Source organism: Limulus polyphemus, unplaced genomic scaffold, assembly GCF_000517525.1.
Source record: "Limulus polyphemus unplaced genomic scaffold, Limulus_polyphemus-2.1.2 Scaffold2640, whole genome shotgun sequence".
Taxonomy (NCBI): domain Eukaryota; kingdom Metazoa; phylum Arthropoda; class Merostomata; order Xiphosura; family Limulidae; genus Limulus; species Limulus polyphemus.
Window position 1 is genome coordinate 111,221 of NW_013668250.1, and position 12,245 is coordinate 123,465.

Here is a 12,245-nt window from a genome sequence, read left to right on the forward strand (position 1 = left end):
GGGGGAGAGCACATACAACCTTCATATAGCTTTGTGTGAAATTCAACAAAATAACAAATCTTCATGTCAGATAATCCTTAGTACTTTAAACTCGAATTGTATATTTTCTGTGATCATTCTAAGATAAGTAAAATAATTTACATAGGTTGTCATATATAAAAGATTTGCTTATATATGATTTTTTTTTCTGTTGTTAATGGGAGATACAAAAATGGAATTGCATCATAAAGAAGCTGCCATTATCTACATAAAGCAGAAGATGGCTGAATCCAATGCATGTAGGAACTCTATACCACATTCTGCCCAGCCACAGATGGCAGCACAACTGGGCATTGTGTTTGTTGTTTGAGGTCACCCGTCAAGCAGCAGCATAAGAGAGTGAACCTGATTTACAGAGGATTTCCATATATGACAAAGCAACAAAATCCAAACAATGTTTTACATACTTATACAAAAGTAAATTCATCCATTGTTCAGTATCAGAGGGGAAACAAACATTCTAAATCACTTGGAACTTTTCAAGTAATTCCTTTATTGTAGCAGAAGGTGCTGAGCAGAAGGTGCAAGTGAACCTAGACATAATCCTTCCCACCACTGCTCAGGTATGGTCATACTTACTGAAAAAAATTGTCATTGTAAAGCCAACAGTTCTACAGTAGGGCAACACTGAAAGGGTATATAAATGGAAGCTGGCCATATACACTGAAACAGTCATTATTTGAAGAACATGGTCGGAGGCTCCATGTTCTACTTGTCAAGGGACTTTTTGCTTGATCCACACTCAACTGTTAAAAGTTTCTAAATATTCCACAAACACAAGCTTGCAGGAAGCTGAAGAATCCAAGTCTTTGTGGATCTGAAATTGGAAAAAAGGTAACTAACCTCATACATAACAGCTTCTTCAATGGCTTCCTGTTGCATTGACAATAGTATTGCCTGTGGGGAATTTAACTGGAGGAGGCCCTAAAAGGACTGCAATCCATAGGTTTCAGTTGACTAGGGGCAGTGTTGCAGTCACATATTGTATGTAAAAGTTGTTTCTGTTCATTGTCACCTTGTCTTATGAAATGTATAAAACCTATCCAACACACTTGGTCAGGACAAGCAAGTATGTTTTTTCCCCAAGACATTTAAGCAGTTCCACAGTGTTGCGATGACATTGCATTTAGCTTAAAGCCTGCACCCAAAAACTAATGTGTATAAACATTTAGTGCCTTACCTGTTCTTACTCCATTTACAAATAACAGCAAATAAGTAGGTTTCTGTGTACAGGATTTATGCTGAGTACAGCATCATCACAACATTTTTTGACTTGAATATATTAGTGGATCAGATATGTGAAACATGACACGAGACATTCACTTCTTACAGAAAGGATAAAAATTGGTATATAAACACTCTAAGATATACAATTTTAAACATTCAGGGAAGTACGTTTTCATAGCAAGACTTGATGCTTACATGTAAAGATAATGCAATTTCAAGCTACCCATCATTACATGCATATTTATGTCACATTGATTCAAAATATCCATTTCCATTTTACTTTATATCTTTTACAAAACAAATGTTGCCTTGATGCAATAACAAGTCAAGTGCACTAGCTCTTTCCTTCATTTGAGCTAATATAAAATCACATGTTGAATAATGCTGTTTAAATAGAAGGAACATTTCATACAAAAGAACAAACTTAATTTTTTTATGTACATATTTTCCTTAGCAATTTTGAAAAATTTGTTGACAAGACTACCATAACTGCATAATAGTTTTAATTTTTTTTGCCCAGTGACATGAAGCAAAAACAAACATGCATGACTGTGCAAATGAGTATTTATGGGAGAAATTTCATAGTAAGATGTAATCATTCTTGTAAACACTTCTGTACGTTTGAAAAAATTTCAATAAATATTTGGACTCTTTTTATATACAAATAAACTGTTTTATTAATGAAACCCCTGCTAAAAACTGTCAAGATGCACTTTAAGGAAACACTGTATCTGACAGAGATATGTTTTACTGTTTGAAACTACTTTCTTTGAAAGAAAATTCATTTTATGCCTTTCTCTAAAGACAGAAAAAGGAATGACATCCATCACTGTTGGGTCACAAATTTCCATAGATGGATCCATAATTTGAAAAGGGGAGCATAAATAGGTTGTCAAGTTGAAAGGATAAAATGCACTTTTCATGTAGAATGGTAACAGCAATCCAATACTCAGAGATCCTTCCCATGATTTTAGTGGGAAGATTTTTTTCTGACAAACTGCTTCACTAAATTTTTTAAGTCAGCATATCTAAAACTCATACAAAACTTTATGCTATCATGCTGTATCTGTAACACACAGTGGTTCTTGCAGTGTCTGAAGAACTCCCCTTGAAGGTTCAATGAAAAGTCATGCCAGAATGTACCCACATTTGCAACAAGTCTCCAAAGTGAAAAGCCTCTATTCAATAGAACAAAGTAGATAACAGAAGTTGGTGTAGGGGATAAGTTGGCTAATTGTACAGAAAGATAACCGGATAAAAGAAAGTGAAGGATTACTACAAATCGAATTTAGTCAAACTGGATTAATGCCACAAGAGGGGTATGTCATGGCTCAGTGTTAAGATCTTTGCTCTTATCAGTGAGACAGATAAAGGAATGGTCAATAAATTATTTAAATTTGCTGAAGATATTAAGGTTTTAGGTGTTGTTGGCTTTGAGGATGGTGATGCTGCTTTAAAAAATTGATTTACTTTGGCATGTTGGATAAATAAAAGGCAAAAGGCTTTTAATTATAATACATGCATATGGGTTGTCATAATTTAAATTTTAAGTATGACTTTGACGGGAATAAGTTTAGAAGTAAGAAGAATGAAAAGGATCTTGGTGTTCTGGTTGAATAGTCTCTTATGCCATCCAAGTAATGTTGCTAGTGGTAACGAAAATAAGATTTTATGTTGTTTCTAGAGAAATACTGAATACAAGTCTAAAGATGTTATAATTACACAATACAGGTCATTGATTAGGCCACATTTGGAGAACTATTTTATGTCCTGGGCTTCTTACTTTAGGAAAAGTTATTGAATTGTTGGAAAGGGTTAATAAAAGGATAACTCAAATTATACTGGGGATATGAAGGTTGACATATAATAGCTTAAGATATCAAAAATTCAAATTGTTTTCTTTTCAAAAACAAAGAGTTAGAAGGGATCTGATTGAGCTGATTAAGAGAATTGATAGTTTGAAATCCATTGTAAACCAGTTATTTATACTTTGGATAGAAAGTTTATGACACTAATTTTTCACAAGTTCTAAGTTAAACAATGTATCATAGTACAAGTTAGTGTTCTGAAACTAAAATATTGCTATAACTTTGTATAACTATAAGAAGAGGGCTTACATTCATTACTTAATAAAAGTTTGTACTATTCAATGTTTATGCATTAAATTTTCTTTTTTATAAACTTCTGCTTTTTTTGGATTGGTGTCTATAGTAACTACAGCAAACTTTGACCTACTTATGGTGTTTGAAATGCACTGGAAAATTCAATAAACTTGAGTTAATGATTCCATATAAAGTATTAACCACTGTGTTTTGCATTTAGGCTTTTCTTTCGAAAATGTGTTTTCTATTCTCCTTTGAATTCAATTACACATCATTCTTTAAAAGAAGAGAAGCTAATTCTGCATTCTTCAACTTCTAATAATAACTTTCACTAAGTAACTTAGTAAGAAACATTTACTGATTTAGCACAAATTACACATATTACAAATACAATATTGTAAAGAAAGACTAAGACATTACATTCACAGGCCTGCCTACATACTAATACTACTGTAATTAGTTTGGTTTTTTCACTGTTAGTGTTAAGATAAATTACATGTCTTTTAGTAAAACTTTTGTAATTACAATATTAACAAAGCATATTACACTATCACAATCGTTAACTTAAAACTGAAAGTTAGTCTTTAAGTTAGCCTAAACCGAACTATGCTTGATTAATAAAATTAAAAATGATGTCATTGTGATTAAAATTATCTTCTTACCTTCGCTCTCATTATCAAACGTCAAGGCTGAAACAATAGATATAAAATACGATTAAAACTCAATATATTACTAACGAGAAACGTTGATGCACATAGATTTATTTATTAACAATTTAACAACACATCATCAAAACATTTTCATACCTTACCTTAACACTTCACGATATAAAGAGAACACAATAACTCTACGAACGCGAATTGACGAGAACGAATTTCCCTTATCATCACCAGGGGAAGAAATAAATGTAATATAACATTTTTTGTACGCCTTTTCATTTAGAGAAGAATATTATTGAAATAATACCGACATTCAATGTATTTTCATTTGAAAAAATTAGTGAAATTATTTTTTATTAAAAGACTAAAGTTAGTTTTAATACTTTTTTTTGTAACTGTCATCAGAAATGCTGTTTCTTTATTTTTATTTTTTCCATGTGTAAATATTTCCGAAAGTTTTTAACGATGGACTGTTTTATCAATAAGAAAAAGTAATTTACAACATAGCGTGTTATATAAATATTTCCTTACAGCAAAAACAAAGCTATTATTATACACTTAAAAATGCATCAAGTTAGTGTGTTACCGCTATCGAAAAAACAAAAACAAGTTAACACAACATAACATAACGTTTTGGGACAACATGGGACTTATTTGTCCATCTTGGCTGTTCCATCTTTTAAACTAAATTAAAATATTTTTTTTTGAAACTCACTTAAATTTACTGCCTCTACAACGTCCGAAGACAACCCATTCCAAAGGCCAACCACCCTGTTAGAAAAATAATACTGTCTTAGCTGAAGATGACTCTTACCCTGCCAATGTATATATGTATGTTCCCTAGTCCCACTATTCTCACTGTTAAGTATGAAAAAGATGATGCATCAACATTATCAATTCCCTTTACTGTCTTAAACCCCTCAGTCAGATCCCCTCTAATTCTTCTTTTTTAAAGATAAAACAATTTGAGAGATTTCAAACTCTCCTCATATGACAACCCATCCACCCCAAGCACCATTCTAGTAGTCCTTCTCTGAACCCTTTCCAAAAATTCAATGTCTTTCCTTAGGCAAGGAGCCCAAGACTGAACACAATATTCCAAATGTGGCCTAACCAGTGACTGGGACAATGATATTGTATTGTATTGTGTTCGATATTTCTGTAGATACAACCTAAAATCCTATTTGCCCTACCACTAGCAACAGCAAACTGCTTGGATGGCTTTAGAGACCAATCGACTATTACACCAAGATCCTTTTCCTTCATAACACTGTTAAGGTTATTGCCATCCAAATTATACTTATAATTCAAATTATGATAACCCTCATGCATTATCTTGCATTTATTATAATTAGAACCCATCTGCCATTTATTTGCCCAACTCACTAAAGCAGCATTACCATCTTCATAGTTAGCAACACCCAAGACCTTAATATCATTTGCAAATTTTAGCAATTTATTGACTATTCCTTCATCTATGTTATTGATGTAAATCAAAAAGAGCAAAGGTCTGAGCCTTGAGGTATCTCACTTGTGACATTAATCTAGTTTGACTGAACTCCATTTGTAACAACACTCTGCCTTCTTCCATCCAGCCACTCTTCTATCCAATTTGCTAACTTATCCCCCACACCTATAGAGATAACTTTTTACAAGCCTTTTATGTGGCACCTTGTCAAATGCCTTCCGAAAATCCAGATACACCAAATCTACACCCTTACCCCCCATTTACATAAGTAGTAACATTTTCAAAGAATATCAAAAGATTTGAAAGGCAAAATTTGCGCTTAGTGAAACCATGTTGACTATCCAATAAAATTCTAAACTTTGTTAAATAACTTTGCAAAGCATCTTTTAAGAGTCTTTCCAAAACTTTTTCCATAATTGATGTAAGACTAATGGGTTTATAATTACTGGGAAAATTTGTATCACATCCCTCTTGAAAAGAGGAGTTACAATAGCTAACTTTCAATCCTATGATACCTGCCCACTATTCAAGGACTGACAAAAAATAGTTGCAAGTGGCTCACATATACATTCTTCAACCTCCTTCAAAACCCTTGGGGAAATATTATCTGGCCCAGGAGCCTTATCGTTTTTCATACTTCGAAATTTTTTCTTAACCAGCTCAGAATTAATGCAGTCATCTTGTTTGATCTTGTTTTCATTTATCAACTGTTCAAGATGTGGAATACTGCTTAAATCTTCGTTAGCAAAATCGATGAAAAAAGCAAAATTTAATAACCCAGTCATCTCATAATCATCAGATACTAGTCTTTCGTTATCATCTCCCAAGGGTCCTACCCCCATCTTAACATTTTGTTTACCCTTAATGTATTTAAAGAAATTCTTACTGTTAATTTTTACATTTTCAGCCAACCTTTTCTCATACATCATATTTGATGTTATAATTTCCTGTTTCACCAACTTTCTTGATCTTCTAAATCTCCTGTCATACCAGTCAATTTAAATGTCTTAAATTTCTTATGTTTTTTTAAAATTTTATCTCTTAAACTCTTTGTGAGCCAACCTGGTTTATTTACTTGCAGCTACCCTTTTCTTTGAATAAGGAATATGTTTACCTTGAATATTTAAAAATTTATCTTTGAAGTTATATTTGAAGTTAACAATAAATCTAAAATAACATTGTTTCTAGTAGGTTCCTTGACTAATTGATGAAGAAAGCCATCCTGAACAGTTTCCAAAAACCTTTTTTTCCCTCATGGTTTAACTCTATCATTTCCCAATCTTTATGCCTGAAATTAAAAGCATCCACAGTTATGACTTCATTAACAGCTGAAATCTTAATTTCATTGTAAAGTTTGTCACTAATTTCATCAGTATCATTTTGTGGTCTGTAACAAATTTCCACTAAAATAATTTTCTCTTTATATCCACTAATATAAACCCAAATGGATTCAATCTCCTTGCTATTATCTTTGATATCATCAAATTTAAGAGGATGTAACTCACATTTTAAATATAAAGCCACTCCTCCCCCCTCTTTAATACTCTATCCCTATTAAACAGCATGTAACCCTGTGTTTCAAAGCAGAACGAAAGCTATTACAACCAAACTTAAAAAGATCTCCTAAAAATTCAATTGTCGGGCGTGTTCTTTTGGATTAATTGGTGAAAGTAGAGCAATGTCCACTCCACTCAATGATATCAAAAACATTATATTTCTTCCAATATAACTTCAAGTTCACTGATAGTCCTAATTTCACACAAAACACTAATACATCAATTTCACTTACTTGCTAACTTCTTTCGTATGTATAACACATTCTCGTATCCTTATTTTTTAGTCGAAACATAAACTCAGTTTTCACAAAACTGAAATAATTGACTAATTGATTGGCAGTACAAGACAAAGTGATTAATAAATATTTAACTGAATAATCAGTCATCACGTACTTTAGCCTATCTCACGTTTTATGCTTCTCAAATCATTTCCTAAACTTTCAAGAGGATCTAGTCATTAATCCAATCCCTACGCTCATTACATAACGTCAAATCTCCTTCTAGCGAAACAACAATATTAACATCTAAGCTAAAGAAAAAGCATGGACTCTAACACTGCTCCTTCCCTGTATCAATTACTCACATATCATGTTGTGTAAAGAAGGTTTCTACTGTGAGAGACTCATAACATTCATGTTGCTGGAATTTTATGACTACCCGCTTTTTGCATCAATCCATTTTCTTGCTTCGTCTCTGAATATAATGTTTCTGTTTGTATTACCGGATCAAATCGAGCATCGATAGCTATAGAACCAATATGAACCAAGGTGTTACAAGGTTTCTCATCAACGATCCCACTTTCCATGGCTCAGCAGGGAGTCGTACAGCTTTGTGTTTAACGTCAAATAACCAAACTTTCCTGACAATTAATTCAGAAAACAACAAATGAAAATTTAACACATTGAGCTCTCCAGTGGCTCAGTGATAAGTCTGAAGGCTTACAATGCTAAAACCAGATTTTGATACCCTTGGTGGGAACAGCACAGATAACCACCTGGCCATGCTGGGCCAACAAACAAAGAAACCCATTAATGAATTCAATTATTCGTGAACTGTTTTTTTTTTAAATAATGACTTCTCATCTGAAGTATTCTTAATTGAACTTCGTCCTTTAAATCCAGCTAATTCCGGTTTTCGGACTCCTGGTTAGCTTTTTGTTATTCCGTCGATATGTTTGGGTTACGGAACTTAGCCTCACAGCATCTTCTCCTTGGTTAATTATTATCATCTATTAAGTCATGACAGTTTCAGATGTAATATTCAAGTCTGTCTGTCTGTATATTTCTGTCATTTTATGGTGAAATTTGTCCACACAAGACCACGAGCCACATCTAGCACCTCAAGTAATTTCACCAAGACCCACACTAAGTTTGTCATGATACGAACAATAACATTTCTGCATTAGTTCAAATACTTAGATGAACGTATTTAAAATGGAAAAAATAGTCCTCCGGTACTTAGATTACTTACTGTCCAGCCCTTCATTAATCAAATATTAGACAACCCTATCCTATAATTTTGACCACCTGAGATATGTGCTAAACATATGACCCGGACATTTTGTTAAAACTGAAGTTCACATCATAAATCATCACCTACTAATAGCAAATATATCTTGAGAAATATAAAAAAAATGGCAAGTTAAAATTAATCTACGTCTGTTTGGATATATGTACTTACGTAAATCGAGTGAATTGCTTCCAGTATTAGGTTAAGTACATTTTATTTCCTCTCTCTGTCTCTAGATGGCGATATAAACGCGGTTGAAAAATTATAATTGATTGTTGTTGGGCGCAAAGCTGTAGAATTTCGAAACCCGGTTTTTAGCGGTGTGAGCCCTCAGAATTACAACAGAGTCACTGGTGGGGGTAAAATTATAATAGGATGACCGCAATGTTTTCACACGCGAACAAGAAAAATCTATCTATTACAACATTGTTAAATGTTATCTTATGGAAACAATGACCAGTATAAAAATGTAAGTACATACGTTGTTGGGCCCTTGGATCTAGTATTATTGACACCAAACCGAAAAGAAACAAAAAAAAGTTTATTCGTTTGAATTTCACGCAAAGCAACACGAGAGCTATCTGCGTTAGACGTCCCTAATTCAGCAGTGAAGACTAGAGGGAAGGTAGCCAGTCATCATCTCTCACCGCCAACTCTTGGGCTACTCTATTACAAACATTATAACGCCCCCACGACTGAAAAGATGAGCATGTTTCGTGGAATTCGAACCTGCGACCCTCAGATTGCGAGCCAAGCGCCACACATACACACACAAAGTAATAGTGTTTGATATACTTTGTGATATGTTTAAGTAGTATAGTTATTTGGGTCAAAATATTAGAATCAAAGCAGTTAACATCTGCATTTTTCAGAAGATGAATATTTTATATAAGTTATTGTTTAATTTTCAGTACTAAGCCGCTGAGGATTGAAGAAAATTAAAAAACGAGTTACTGTCTCTCATCGCTACCTCATCTAAAATTATGCTTCTAATATAACCAAACTAAACTGAAGAAAATTATCCATTAGGATAGCCGTTGGAAGCAAAGAATTTCTTATAGCTTTATTATTAAAATTGTTTTACGATCTCCAAAGAAAAAACTGATGTGACACTAGAATAACATAATCGCTGTTAACACCACAAGCTGAATAGATTAAAGGAAAGAACTGAATAAAACCTGAGTTGCCGTAAATAAAACTGCTGTTATTTGCTAAACAAGAAATGAAGTAGGTTACAAGAGAAGGTTACAACCAAAATAACTTTTCATTACAGTTTAAAAGAAATATCAAATGAAACAATAACTTATTGTAAGAAAAAGTCCCACACCATGAGCTGAATACTTAAAATCCATATAAGTGTATTATTCTAAAAAATAAATGACGTATACATGATTTAAATTTAACGTATTTATTTTTGTACAAACAAACATATATATGTGTTTCTATAGAGATAATTGCACGTAAATCATTAGAATGAAAGAAAACAAGCAAATTAATGCATGTCTTTTGTTGTTCATTTTCATGAATTATTTATATACTTTGTGTTGGATTTATATGCATTCATTTATAGTTATATTTATTACGCCCCATTATAAGACTGATGAGCAGTCTTACTCTATAAGAGTTACAAAATATGAAAAATAAGGAAGAAAAAATTTGAGTTAATATTTAGTTATTTAATACAATTCGATCTTAACTTCCTGTCTGCTGAATATGGCAAAGAATATCAAACGAGACACATACAGCACTGTAAACTGTAACACCTTCGACATACGTTCAACTTTGGAATTATCTGCATCTGATTAAAATGACTTCGAATAAAGATGTAAATCTGTTATAAACACATACAACTTGTTAAAAAATAGCAAGAAACCTGAATTTTATTGTAACAACAGAAGTGATTTCATTATGATAAACACATATTTTTAAACAATCAAAGTAAATTTAATTGGCAACAGTAAATTCTAAGGCATTATAAATTATTCAAATTTATTTTAAAAAGTAGCCTACTATATCGCTTTCAATAAATTATTTTAAAATCTAAAACAATTGCTCACTTTTTCACGCAAACAAATATTGCCAATTTTTGCAGTCCATGTATATTTCATATTTTTGAGTCAACAGATTGTTTTAGTATAAGCAGCCGAACCGTTTTTCGATAAAAAAACAACAACTAATTTTCATCATCAAGTAATTTCAGTATTTGAAACTATATTAATCCTTTATTCTTTCGAGACGTCAGATAAGTTTAAGCAATGTATTGGAACATAATGTCTTAATTAACTTTCTGCACAGATTTTCCAGTTTCGTGTGTATATTTTCCTGATTTATCTCATATTCTGAGTAATCAATACCTGCAGATTTTCTACATCCTAGTATTTATTTAGTTTGTTAAAAATGAAAAGAAAATAATAAATCTGTGTTGGTTAAACTGTAGATTAATATGAATGATTTCCGGTGGTTTGCATTATAATGAGAAATTTTCAGCTGATTAAAAGGAATTAAACCTCATGATAGAGAACCATACTGAAAGAGAACGGACATTAAAACAAGGTAAACTTCGATGATAAACTATAGAGTATTATTTCGTAGGTTTTGAAACTGTCTTACAAAAGTTGTTTAAATGTCAAATTTGTAAAGATGGGTGCACAACCTTTGAACATGTTAAAACTCAACTCGCTGTTTTTGCCCTCTGGATGTTACAAGACTTTAGTCCTAAAAGAAAGAACTAAGTAAAGAAACATCAATCAGGCTTTGAAAGTTTAAAAAAAAAATGTAAGGACATCACAATCACTGAACCAGATAAAAGCAATGGGGTTGAAATTTTAAACAAGGTAGATTACCTCAACAAATGGACTTCCTAAAATTCACAAACAGGGAGTGCGGGGTTTTATATGGAGTTCCCAAGGTTCACAAACAGGGAGTTTAGTTAGACATATTATTTCTAATGTAGGTATCTATAATTAGGAATATTTTTATTCTGTTTTTGAATGAGTTTGTACAGAATGAATATTCTTTTAACAATACTTTTGAATTTGTCAATACCGTAAAACAGGCATAGTTTAATGATGATTTTCATTGTGTTACGTAAATTCTGATTAAGAAGTTAGCACAGAGGAACACATACAAAAGTTGTAATGTTTTTCAAACCATTCATTGTGTTAGTTATGATATCGACTCATTGTTTACACATATGTCTCTAGATAAATCCGTTTATCTTTGTTCTCTTGCCTCGTGTTTGCTGAGCATGGAACTGTACAGGGTAAAATGAAAGATGCTTTTAAAACTCTTGTACGTCTTGCGACGAAACAATCTCCTTTTATGTTTAACGGTACAATATATGGACAGGTTAATGGAGTGGATATGGGCTCCGGCCTTGTTCCTGACCTTGCTAACCATTCCCTATGCTTTCATGAAAAAACTGGCTACAGTCCTGTTCTGAACATTTAAAGCCTGTGTTTAAAAGGAGATATTTTGATGACATTTTTGAAGAGTTTAACAACGTCGAGTCGTTTAATGAATTTCTCCAGGTTTTTAGCGATTAACATCTCAGTATAAATTTTATTACAAGTTAGAGCTTTTACAGTAAGGAAGGTTTGTTTTTTAGAACGGGTACGACATATCGATCACTGATGCGACCATTCTCAAGTACGTAAGTTTTAACTAAAGAAGGTTTTGGTATTTA

General features: G+C 32.5%; 1 long non-coding RNA gene across 2 annotated transcripts in view; it reads right to left on the reverse strand.

The window, feature by feature from the left end:
- The window catches only part of LOC106467510, a 6,625-nt gene extending 2,372 nt beyond the window's left edge, over nucleotides 1-4,253 (reverse strand). The window contains exons 1-2 of one of the 2 annotated variants that reach the window (XR_001291335.2): nucleotides 4,180-4,253; nucleotides 4,031-4,057 (exon numbers count right to left, since the gene is read on the reverse strand). This is a non-coding gene — a long non-coding RNA (uncharacterized LOC106467510). Of the gene's footprint in view, nucleotides 1-4,030; nucleotides 4,058-4,174 lie in introns of both variants that reach the window. The other variant, XR_002612438.1, reaches the window with a different exon arrangement.
- Between the last annotated feature and the right edge of the window lie 7,992 nt (nucleotides 4,254-12,245).